The sequence below is a fragment of the Physeter macrocephalus genome, chromosome 8, assembly GCF_002837175.3.
Source record: "Physeter macrocephalus isolate SW-GA chromosome 8, ASM283717v5, whole genome shotgun sequence".
In the NCBI taxonomy this organism is placed as follows: domain Eukaryota; kingdom Metazoa; phylum Chordata; class Mammalia; order Artiodactyla; family Physeteridae; genus Physeter; species Physeter macrocephalus.
Window position 1 is genome coordinate 118,925,395 of NC_041221.1, and position 13,430 is coordinate 118,938,824.

The window sequence follows — 13,430 nt, forward strand, 5'->3', positions numbered from 1 at the left end:
CATAGGCAGAACACTCTATGACATAAATCACAGCAAGATCCTTTTTGACCCACCTCCTAGAGAAATGGAAATAAAAACAAAAATAAACAAATGGGACCTAGTGAAACTTAAAGGCTTTTGAACAGCAAAGGAAACCATAAACAAGACCAAAAAACAACCCTCAGAATGGGCGAAAATGGTTGCAAATGAAGCAACTGACAAAGGATTAATCTCCAAAATTTACAAGCAGCTCCTGCAGCTCAATAACAAAAAAACAAACAACCCAATCCAAAAATGGGCAGAAGACCTAAATAGACATTTCCCCAAAGAAGATATACAGACTGCAAATAAACACATGTAAGAATGCTCATCATCATTAATCATTAGAGAAAGGCAAATCAAAACTACAATGAGATATCATCTCCTTAAAAAACTAAAAACAGAACTACCATACGACCCAGCAATCCCACTACTGGGCATATACCCTGAGAAAACCATAATTCAAAAAGAGTCATGTACCAAAATGTTCATTGCAGCTTTCCATTCTAATTGGGGCTTTAGTAATGTTAAAAACTTAAAGCATCTCTTTTAGGTGCTGGTACATGAAAACTTGGGAATAAAGTTGAACATAATGTTGTTATACTACAAAAAAGTTTTAAGAGCCATACTCATTATATAACATATACTTGCAACAAAAAGTTTGTGGATCATCCATCATAGTCATTTCCATTTATCTTATAATTTTTATGTAAAACCAATTACCAAGTAACAGCATCACTGACTTGAAATGTTTTTAAACTTTGGGGGGAAAACTATTACATATCCCTCCACTTTAACACTAAACCATTGCTAATATTTGTAGATCGCCTTCTAATATTTGTTTGTGCACATATTTTATGAGGTTATGTTCAAATTTCATTTCAATGCTCTGCTCTGTTCTTTCCATTTAACATTTTAATATTGTAATTTTTCATGGTAATACATAGTCTGAATAATAATTATTTTCATGGCTTCATAAAGTTTCATTAAGTCAATGACAAAATGTATTCAACCACATTTCCCACTCTTATCTTTTAAAGGAAATACATATTTATCTGGTCATCAATTCTCTGCAGAACTTAATTTCAGATGTTTAAAAAAATGTTTGGATGGAGACATTTTTCTTTGGCAGAGCACTTACCTTTGGCATCTATTGAAGAATGCAAAGCAATCAAACTCTAAGGCCAATTTATATCGGGTCAGATATTCTGTATCAACTCAGGAAGCCCCAAGCATCTATTTCAATTTGGAATGTCAATTTCTCAGTCAAAGCCTCAGGGATCTCTCTCTGCCTCCCCTCTTTAAATTGACCGTGAGGAAATGGTAGATTACCCATCTTAGTGTCCAGCTGCTTGGTATATACTTGGCCTAAGCACACAGATATATCGTTCGTCTGGCAGTGGCTTTAATTTTTTAAATATTACAAAACTCATTCAGGTCCTTAAATCTACCAAACTTAAACTTTGGAATTTCTCAACTTTTATTTCACTTCTCCAAAACACTTAAAATAAAGCTCATCTCATAGACATTTTCCAATTTATTTTTCACAAAGTCAAGTTTCCTTTTCCTAGCATTTCTCTATGTGAAATTGCTTACTTTTGGGAGGCATGGCCTCAGAGGAAAAAAAAATCCACAGACCTATTTAGTAGTAAAGATTCCTTATAACCTTTAAAACTTCAAAGTATTGATAGAATAAAATTATTATAGCTAACATTTATTGATGACTCACTATTAACGAAGCACAGTGTACAGTACTTTATATATTTTTAAATTTGATCACCATAAAACATTATGAGACAGGTAAGATTATTAGCTTCATTTTTTAGAGGAGGACATGGAGTTTTTAAGGTTTATGAAAAACTCAAGATCTCATTATGTGTGTAAATCTTAATATTGAGATAGGATTGATGTTTAATTCTTTTTAACTTAGATATCAAAGGTAACTCAAGAATTAAACATCATTCAGAAAAAATGAGAAAATGAGAGCTTTTTAATTATATGAAAATAGACTATACCATGTATTTCCCAAATACACTTCTGTGAAGTATGGTATACCTCCTTGTCATTACCCACACGCCCATGTGTGATAGGAAAACCTATAATGGCATCATTTCTAGATGAGGCTTCAGAATTTTCCTCCAGAGAGTCTAGGCAGCCATCACCACCGATCATCTGGGACAGGCTAAAGAGAATAATCCTATTGTTATCCTAGGAGACTGATACAGGCCCACTGACTGAATCCTTCCAGAAAGGCAGCTGTGGTCTATGTACTAAATAATGATAGTGGGATAACAGTATCATCTGCTTCATAGAACTGTTGAGAGCATTAAATGGGCCAAATATAATAAAACAAATTATCCTCCAAGCTTTTTTCAAAGTAACAGTTAAGAAAGTTGTCAAGAACACTATATCTTTTCTCATCATCTCAAACTGTGCTGAAATAGTTAATAGTACCCTAAAATTAAGAAGTTACTGAGATTTGCAAAAAAAATTTGTCTTTGAACAATTGCTTTAAAATTTAGCCACAGCTTTAAGACAAGTTGATAATAATAAACAATAATATATCATTTGATTTTTTGATATTCCTGTTAAAACGAGCATAAGGCTTATTCTATCAAAAAATTTTAAAAATCAGCGTTGGCTGGAACATTTCTATCCTATAGCACAGCTTTGATTCTGAAAAAAAAATTTTACTACTCTATAGGAAATCCCAGAGCAAAACCAAGGAAACTGGATTAGAAATCAATAAATCTAGACTTAGTTTTAGATAAGACAATAGCTTCTCGGATTAGACCAACTAGCAAGCTCCAAAGCAGGAGGCATACTTCTCCAGAAGTGTACAACACAATCATGTGAGCATAGGAAGAAAATATTAGAAAAAATTTTATGTAAAATATAGTTAAAAAGAAAAGACATATTTTACTGGCATTTAATGAATTGATGGTAGTGAATGTATGAAATATATATGCATTGTAAGTTTGAATTAAAAACATTTTTGATAGAGATGTGCAGTCAAAAATTTAGAGGTCACCAAACAAGATGACTGGAGAACTTTTCCTACTTTGAGGTTTTATAACTTATTCTAAGGTAGTCATTTAACTTCTCTGATGGAAAGAACTGAGAGGCATTAATAGAGAAAAGCTCCTGAAATGTCCTTACAAGTAGTAGGTAAGAGAATGATTATAGTGGCCAACAGAAGGCAATAAGGACTGGCGAATAACTGGAGAGCACTCACCTCCCTTAAACAGAACTGTTTATTCCTCAGCTCCAGCTGATTGCTGCATGCAAGTATGTTCAGAGTATTCAAGAGTATCCAGAAATTTTAAATTTATGTGAATTTGAGTTTTAAAAGACTCTTTAGGGAAAAAAGACAAGACAGAACAAAACACTACGGTCATGACCCCATGATCAGGACAGCATTTTAGTATCTGGCATACTGGTTAGGAGCATGAACTGGAGATTGAGGCAGTGACAACTAAATGCTCAGCTAACAGCTCTATCACTAATAGTTTGTTTGATTTGGCTCAGTTCCTAATATGCCTAATCTTGCTTCCTGATCTGTAAAATGAGAGTAACAATAGAACCTGCCTCATTAGGTTGTGAGGATTAAATGAAAAAAATGCATGCAAGGTATTTTAGCACTGTACCTAGTATATAGCAAGTACTCAGCAAATCTCAGTTATAATAATAACTAAGTTTTTATTATGTACCAAGCACCTAAATGATCTTCAATTAAATTCTTTCACAAACCTATGAGAATATAATCTGTGTCACAGAAGAGAAAACTGAGGCTCAGAGAAGAATAAAGTGTGCCCAAAGTCACTATCTTCCCCAAGTCCAGAGTTTCAAGCTCTTTCTATCAAGCTATTCTTATCACACACAGATCCTCATCAGTAGAGTCGCATCTTCTGTGCTAGAGAAACAATTGAGTAGTTTCGGACTGTTATTTCTTAGTTCTACTTAGAAAATAAAACCAAGGTGAGGTGAGGTTAGGTGTTTTCCTATGGTGGCTTATGATCTGAAAACCTCACATAATAACAAAGAACGTTTCTGTGGTCAAAATTTCATGTGTTACACTGAACTTAAAACCTAATTAACTCATGAAAGAAAATTAAAATAAGGATTTCTCAAAGAAGTAAACAGGCCATGAGGACCATGAGACATAATTATCAGTATTGCCAAATTAATTAAATACTCCACCATTCTCCTCTACTACAAGTGATCTGACTTTTCATCGAAGTATGCTATAATTTCTTTTTAGCCTCACTTCAGATTAATATCATAAAGAGAAAAACATAAATTTATTTGTATAAGAATGAGGACTGCCATTAAGTATTTATGTAACAGACATATAACTTCAAATCTGTTAAGGAAGAATAAATGTATTTCAAGGCTTACCAGTTCTTCATCATGTTAGAAGCAATTCCTTACAAAGTTTTAATTTCAGTCTCCATGCAAAGAAATGAAGATTAAAACAAGGCTATCCACTCAATGGAATTCAGTCCCCAAACTCCCAGCATTCAATTTTGCATACTTCAGGCTAGGAGTTTGCAAACTATGGCCCGTGAGTCAAATCTTGTCTTCTCTCTGTTTCTGTACATAAAACTTTATGGAAACATAATCGTGCTCATTCATTTATGTGTTACTATGGTTGCTTCTGCATTAACAGGCAGAACTGAGTAGCTGTGACTGAGACCATACAGCCAACAAAGCCAAAAATATTTACCACCTGGCCCTTTACAGAAAGAGGGTTGACTCAGCAGGTCTGTGCTTTTCAAACCCTGTAGCTTTCAAAGAAATGTCTGGCCCTTGACTGGCTCCTGGGAAGTAACATCTACACCCTTGGAATATCCTGCCTGATAAAAGTATCTTTGTCTATCTGGGGGCTTGGGCCATACCAGGTAGTTTATGCTAACAATATGATTTATGATATGGTCCTTAGGTCACAAATTATCAGTTTGCAACCTCTACAGCACCTGGAGACCAACCACAATAAAAACGCTGAATATCAAGGCTTGGGTGAGCTTCACTGGTTATCAAGACTTCACACATATCATCAGACATTGTTGTTGTAGAAATTAAGCACTATCCATACAATTCCACTAACAGAGGGAAAACTGGAATCTTGAGCCTGGTTTCTCCTGGACTCTGATCTGCCCCATGCACAGTTTACTTCTGCCAATATTAATATGTATTCTTTCACTGTAATAAACTATAACTGTGAGTATAATAGCTTTTCTGAGTTCTGTTGGTAGTTCAAGTGAATTATTAAATCAGAGGGTGGTCTTCAGGACCTCTCAACTTATTGTCTCTTTAGAGAAAAAGTTTGTCAACCCCAAAATGTCAAAAAGACAAAAATTATTATACTTAAGCTAATATATACAAAGTTTTTCAGAGTTCATTTTTTCTAATTTATTAGCAACCTTCTAACAAAAAAAATTTTTTAGCAAATTTTAATCCCTGAAACAAGACCGCTCAATCAGTAGTCAGCATCCAGCTAATCTATTTTCCTTAATCCACCTAAGTTCTCAGCTGTAAATATTTTCAGCATATAATATTTATTTGGAAAAATCACAAGAAAAAGTAGTAGTATGTGTTCTAAATACAAATGTATTCTCTACAGTGGCCAGCAATAGCTGCTAAAATTTAAGCTTATCAAAAATAGGATGGGGCTTCCCTGGTGGCGCAGTGGTTGAGAGTCCGCCTGCAGATGCAGGAGGATGAAGCAAACCTGTCCTTGGGGCAGCCTTTATTTTCTAATTTTTAGCTCATACAAAGATCAAGACAGATTATAGGAAGCCAAATCCATGTATTGTATTTTCTTGTCTTCAAGTAATATACAAATAAATTTTCAATGATACATTTATAAAATAAAAAAAAATTCAGACTTAGCTAAGGAGAGACTTTAAAGTATTATTGCAATGAGAGGAGGAAGACAATTGCATTTGGGAGAAAGCGCTGACCAAAGATCTGCAAGGCTCTCAAAAGTTAAGCAGAAAGGGCTTTTCTTTTATAGGGAGGAGTAAATAATCCTAGAAAGAACCAGGGATGGTGTATTAATCAAGATTCCCCAGATAAACAGAATCAATAGGATATATAAAGATATAGACATAGATATATACAGATATGTGTAAGAGTAAGCTGGAGAACCAAGAAAGCCAGTGGTGTGATTCAGTCTGAATCAGAAGGGCTGAGAATCATGGGGCCTCTGTTATAAGTCCTGCTATGAGTCCAAAATCCCAAGAAACAGGAGCACTTACATCCAAGGGTGGGAGAAGATGGATGTCTCAGCTCAGAGAGGACGAATTCACTTTTTTGTTCTATTCAGGCCCTCAGTGGGTTGGATGATGTCCACCTGCATTGGTGAGGGCAGTCTCCTTTACTCAGTCTACTGATTCAGATGCTAATCTCGTGCAGAGACATCCTTACAGACACACCCAGAAATAATGTTTTACCAGCTATCTGGCCTCTAGAAATATATAATAGTATCAAATCACACAGAAAGGGTGCCAACAGAGAGGAAAGGTAGCTACTGCTTGAGCATCATCCACTTATCTCAGGTTATGAGCTTGGAACAAGACATTTCTAAGCTTTCCATCATTTTCCTGTGTTATGTTTCTTTATAGTCACAAAGCAAAGGATGAAGCTGGAGAATTTTAGCAATGCCAGTAATGAGGAAGTCTTAGAATTTAAGAATAATTATATATCTTATTTCTGTTTAATTTAGTAATTTAGATTAAAAATAAGGATCACTGAGCCAGTACTCTGAGTTGGGCACTAGTTTAGGTGGTGGTGGTAGACTATGGAGAAAGACAGATAAAGCCCTGACCTCATGGTGCTTCATTTCCAGTGGGGATGAAAGGAAAAAAAGTAAATAAAGAAGAGGACCATATTATTATAGATAGATTTTAGTTATTATAGATAGCTGAATTGTATCCCTACCCTCAAAAATTCATATGTTGGAGTCCTAATACCAAGTACCTCCGAATGTTACTTCTCTCAGAGATAAGGACTTTAAGAGGTAATTAAGTTAAAATGTGGTCATTAGGGTGGACCCTAATACAGTCTTACTGGTATCCTTATAAAAAGAGGAAATTGGGACATAGATAAACACAGAGGGAAGACTCTGTAAAGACAGAGAAGATGGCTATCTACCAGCCACGTAAAGGGTCCTCAGAAGAAATAATCTCAAATTTCTTAGCCTCCAAAATTAGAAAATAAAATTCTGTTGTTAAATCCCCCAGTCTGTGGTACTTTATTATGGCAGTGCCAGCAAGCAATAGTGATAAGTGTTATGTAGAAATAAAACCACAACTGAAAGTGTGATTGATGAAAGGAGTCTGGTGGGGGAGGCAGCACAGTTTGGTTAGAGAAGTCAGAGGAGAACTGTGCGAAGATATGACATTTGATTTGAACAAATCATACTAAAACCCAGGATAGCCACATTTCAGGCAGAAAAGATTGAATTGTAAAAGTAAGTCCCAAAGAACACAAATGAGGCCAACAGGGCTGAAGGAAGGGAGTGAGAAAAGGAGAGGGTGGTCTGAGATGGTCTTGGAGAGGTCATACTTAAACTTGGTTGCTTGATAATTGGAAGCTATAAAACATGAGGAGAATTTACCAAAGGCTAGAGATCATGGTTCTACATCCTTCTCACTTTTGGAATCCATACAAATAAATCTGCTTCCAAAGTCAGGAATGAGGCAAAAATTTAACAGAGACCTGAGGACCTACATTTTATTTATTTTTTTTAATTTTTTTATCTTAAAAAATTAATTATTTAATATCATCACATACCTAGTCGAGGACCTACACTTTACTCTCAAAATATAAACGATAATAAAAACCACATTGAGAATTTGACAAGCTTCATCACCCAAATAGTATATTATATTGTCCATCACAAGTTGATTACCTTTTAAAGATACAGAAAATAGAGTGCCATATGGAAGGAGCACAAAATAAAAATTGATTCAGGGACGTAGAGAACAGAATCATAAAAACACTAAATAATTAGGCAGTTAGTGCTGAAAAGCATGTTTCCAGAATTGTGTTTATGATATCAAATAACTTCAAGTAGTTAATGGTTAAAAGAAAAAGAAAACCATGACATAAAAATGCCTTCTTGTCACCTCAACTCCCACATCAACAGGATTAAACATACTGTGAAAACCCAACCCGACTGCATGTCTAGGAAAACTTTCAGCTTTAAAAAATATTTCTCAGATCTGGTATATGAAACGGTTTAAGATTATCAGAAGAAATGAAATTTATAGCGATTTTATATGTAAACTATATCAAGGATGGAAAATTAATGACAGGTATTCCTTTTCTCCTTCACTTGTCTCTGAAACTCATGATAACTATCACCAGTCACTCCTGACCCTCTAATATCCCAATTCAGTTTTCTCAATGGGGATGCTCTCAAACATTGTAAGGTGGGGAATATTGTTTGAACTATTTAAATTATGCTTTTCTCTTTTGCATCTCTATTCATGGGACAACCCTCAAGTCAGCCTAAGGTTTCTGTCTACCCAAATAGGGATGGAAAGACGGTTAACAGTTTGTCACAGTAAGAATATAAAGAGAAAAAAGGTAGTCCATTTCTCTCTTCTATAAGACAATACATTCAAAAGTCTGGTTTTATTACAGGAAGACAATGTCCTAAACTCATTTATCTGCCATTTTGTAATTAGGATACAAGCTTAGTGGCCGTGATACTGAAGCTGTTTTAGGGAGATGCTGGCCAAATCAAAAGCAGAAGATAGTAAGGATTCAGTAGTGAGAGAACACATTCCTGATATCCTGTCTCAAGGTCAAAATCCCAGAAAGGGGAACATCTGTGATTCTAGAAGTTAACTGTCTTATAGACTACACCCAAGCAAACCTAAAAGCAGCCATATTTAAATAAACTGAATAATGAGGTAAAGACCAAGCCTTCTTTAGTTGCCATGTGGCATGGTTTACAGAAGCCCAGAGGTTCCCGCATGCCCCAAGGGTCATGGAAGATAGCTGAGTTGAGAGTCGATGAACCTGCCCCAGGCAGTCTCCTGTAGCAAAACACAGGGAGATACCAAGGCAAAAACTAAGAGATGAATGTGTCACTCCATTAGGGAGTTGGTGGTGCCATGGGTAACCAAGGTCAGCTGGGGAAAACCTGGGAAATGCCTTGACACAACACAGAAAAACACTAGTTGTCATTAGTCAGGTAGTAAACTAGACTGGCTATATCCAACAGAGATCAGCAAGATTCCAGCAGATGCCATACAAATCTGAGGACCCTTTCCTCACCTTTATCATCAAAGGACACATGTCATTTCCTCCTCCATATGACCAAGCGCCAATTTGAAAAGAAATGGGGAAGAGGATAAACTCTAATATGGAGCATTCACCTAAACGTTTCTTTCATTATTATATTACATTGAATTGCTATTTTGGAATCAAATCTTTAGTTGCTGACCCCATATACATACTATAGTTGGCCCTCCATGTCTGCAGGCTCCACATCCAAGGATTCAACCAACTGCAGATTGAAAATATTCAGAAAAAATAATTCCAGAAAGTTCCAAAAGCAAGACTTGAATTTGCTGCATTCCAGCAACTATTTACATAGCATTTACATTGTATTCAAAACTATTTGCATAGCATTTACATGGCATTAGGTACTATACATAATCTAGAGATGATTTAAAGTATACAGAAGAATGTACATAGGTTATATGCAAATACCACCCCATATTATATAAGGGACTTGAGCATCCTTGGATTTTTGTATCCAAAGTGGGTTCTGGAACCAGTACCCTGAGGATACCAAGGAATGACCACATTCAGCAAGATAAAGAGTTTCATGAGGAAAATCCAACCAGTTAATTAAAATTTTTAAGAGGCTCTATTTTCTTTGCCTCTCTCAGTAGAAGTAAATTTGTGAACTTACTAAACAACAAAATGGAAATATTAAAGTTTGTGCGCCAAGTCTTTTTCTTGGACAATGCTAATGTGAAGGCTAAAAACATGTGTCTCTGTAACCTTTTTTTTCTATGTATATTTAGCTGATTCATCTCCAAAACCACTTCAGACTGACACAGTCTATCTGTAAAATAGGTGTAGTCCTAATACTCATGGTGTTGATTAAAAGTTTAACTCTCAAAAACCAATCTACTCCCTTCATCTCAAAGTTCACAGTGTTTGTTGAAGATGGAGTGGGAAGGCACAGGATACTTCCAAATCTACAACAAAATTTCTCACATTATCTTTTACTCAGTCAAATTAGACTTATTTATAAAAGTATCTTACAAATAATACTTTTAAAATAAACATTAAAATATACATAGACTGATTATGGGTTTATCAAAGTGCCTTAAACAACACTTTCCTTGAGATTCTAAATTGATAATGCTGCAGTTCCTCTTTCTCTCTCAGTCCCCCTGTCAGGAAGCTAACACAGATAGATTCCCTGAGAATAATTTATTGGACAGCCAGTGATGAAGACCTCTCCCTTGCTTGACCTCGCAGTTCCCTTGGAACAGGGTTCTACTCAAGGAGCTGAAGGGAAGTCCAAGGAGCTGCTATGCCAGAGTTTTTTGGTCCCCACTCATATTTCTCCCCCCAGGCTTATCTTTTTATTTCTGCTCCCTCCTTGTTCCATCTCTGGTTTTGTCTAAAACAGCAGCCATTTCTTATTATTTTCAGTGGTTTATCATTCAGTAATATTCAAAGAGGCTAAAGGGAACATTTCCTAGCTTTTCAGAGAAAACTTTCAGAAAATCAGTAGTTTAATGTTATATGTAATAATACACACTACACAAATTTTGAAGAATTTCCCAAGTTTCTTAAAGAAAATCTCCAAGTGCTACTCCCATAGACCCTTACCTACTGACCTCTTAACTCTCAGATTTGCTTTTATCTTTCATTTCCCACCCCTAAGCCTTAGAATGCACAACTGCAGTATTTTATGTTAAATAACAGGATATATAACATAATTTAGTCTTCTCATGAATTGGTTCCTTTTATCTGTTTGAATATTGATATTGATTATAGTCATTATTTTCCTTTACTAGTGTCCTAAACCTCATCAATTAACATGCAGGCAAATACAAAGCAAGCTATTCAGTCAGGTTTTCCCAAGAGAGTTCATATAAAATAGTTCTCTCTAAATAGTAATAAACACTGCAAGAAGAAAGAACCACACAAACAAAAGTAAATGGATGGGAAAGTGCATGGAGAAATCTTTTTCTAAGAAAGGGCTCAAGAATCACATTGATTGTTCATTTCTTAGAAGCTGATAGTCTCAAATTGTTACATTAATAAACCTGTAATTCACCTCTGGATAAGTATTCCCACTTACCCTATCACCAAGTAGTTTTTCTAAGGGTGTTCAATATACTATACATTTTGAAAGGAATCTAAAGTCACTTTCTTAGAAATAAAAAAAAAAAAGTTGTTGGAACACACCAGATATGAGATGCTTTTCAACTAGTTTGTTTATATTTGGTTTGGGTTGGGGAGAACAGGGCAATTTTCACCAATTTAATCTCATTAATCTCCAAGTTATATGAGAGAGAAAAGCTACATAGCAGGCTATTTATTTTCTGTTCAGAAAAATTTTTTGTCATTCTCTTGAAGTTTAATGAACAGTTTCTCCTAATCCTCAGTGCAGTTTAAGTGTTTATTTCAACAAATAATATGTTTGCAGAAGCACACATCATTATAGACGTCTTTCCTGGGAAACTTCCCTTGTGACATATTGTGGCCTCTTATTCCACTGTGCAAAAGAAGGTCATAATAAAGCACGTTTATACTTTGCCCAATGCTGCAGTCTTCTTCACTAGTAAAAAAAGTACTGGAAACTTGTAAAGCATTTACATTTTTAAATTAACAGATTTTTTAAGTATTAGTTTTACTTCCTGGTAATTTTTAATTGATTTGTTACTTTTTATTGGAAAATATACATATTTTAAAAGTATACATAGTGTACTATGAGCTTTCACAAATTGCATGCATTCATGCTACCAATGCCCAGATCAAGAAAGAGACCATGACCAGCACCCAGAAGATACCCTCATGCCCTGCTTCCAATCATTACCTCTAAGCTCACCACTATTCGGACCTCTATCACAATAGATTATTCTGTTGTATTCATACTTTATATAAATAGAATCATATGGTATGTATTTTGGGTCTGATTTCTTTCATTTAACATGTTTATGAGATTCTTCCATATTGTTGTGTTATAGATCATTCATTCTCTTTCCATAAATAGTATTCCACTGGGTGAATATGCCATCATTTATTTATCCATTATCCCATTGATGAAGAGTTGAATAGCTTTAGGTTTGAGATGATCACAAATTGTGCTTTCCTGAACATTCTTATATATCTTTTGGTGAAAATAAGTATGCATTTCTGTTGGATGTTTGTCAAGGAGTAGAACTGCTAGGTCATAGTGTATATATGTTCAAAATTAGTGAATAACCCCAGTTTTACAAGTTGGTTATAACAATTTTCACTCTCAACTCAAGTATTTGAGTGTTCCAGTTGCTTCACATGCTTATCAACACTTAGTATTTTCTGTCTTTTTTTTTTTTTATTTTAGTCATTCTGACAGGTGTGCAGAGGTATGGCATTGTGATTTAATTGGCATTTCCTGATAACTGAGTTGGGATACTCTTCATATTTTTGTTGTTCAAGTATTTTGCCAATTTTTCTACTGGGTCATCCTTTTTTCTTTAATTTGCAATAGTTCTTTAAAAATTATTGCTGTAAGTACTTTATAGATAAATGAATTAAAATATCTTTTCCCACTCTGAGTGTTGCCTTTTCAATCCCTTAATACTGTCTTTTGATAAACAAGTTCTTTGATTTTACTATAGATCAATTTATAAATTCTTCTATCATGGGTACTTTTTTGTGTCCAGTTTAAGAAATTCTTACCTACAAACGGTCATGAAGATATTTTCCTGTGTACTTACAAAAAAAGAAAAAATCTTCAGTGGTTTGCCCTCTGCATTTAGATTGCAAGCCATCTGATACTGATTTTTTGTGTATGGTATGATATAGGAATAAAGATATTTTTTCCACATAAATATGTAATCCATCCAGCACTATTTATTGAAAATCTGTCCTTTTTTCCACTATATGTCCAAAACGTTTTTCATGAAAATCAGCCAGGTATTAATCTAGCATCTTTCTTTTCAACTTGTCTATAATCACAACTTTAAATCTTAATTTGGAAAAATATAAACCCACTGATACACAAATAATACATTTATTAAATATCAAGTTTCAGAATTGGAAACAGGATTTTAAAATGATTGGGAAGAAGTCATTGTTCTCTTTCTAGCTACTTGATATAATATTTTTAATTTAAAATATGTCATTGCTTTCAATCTTCCTTTATCTATTCCAAACTCCAT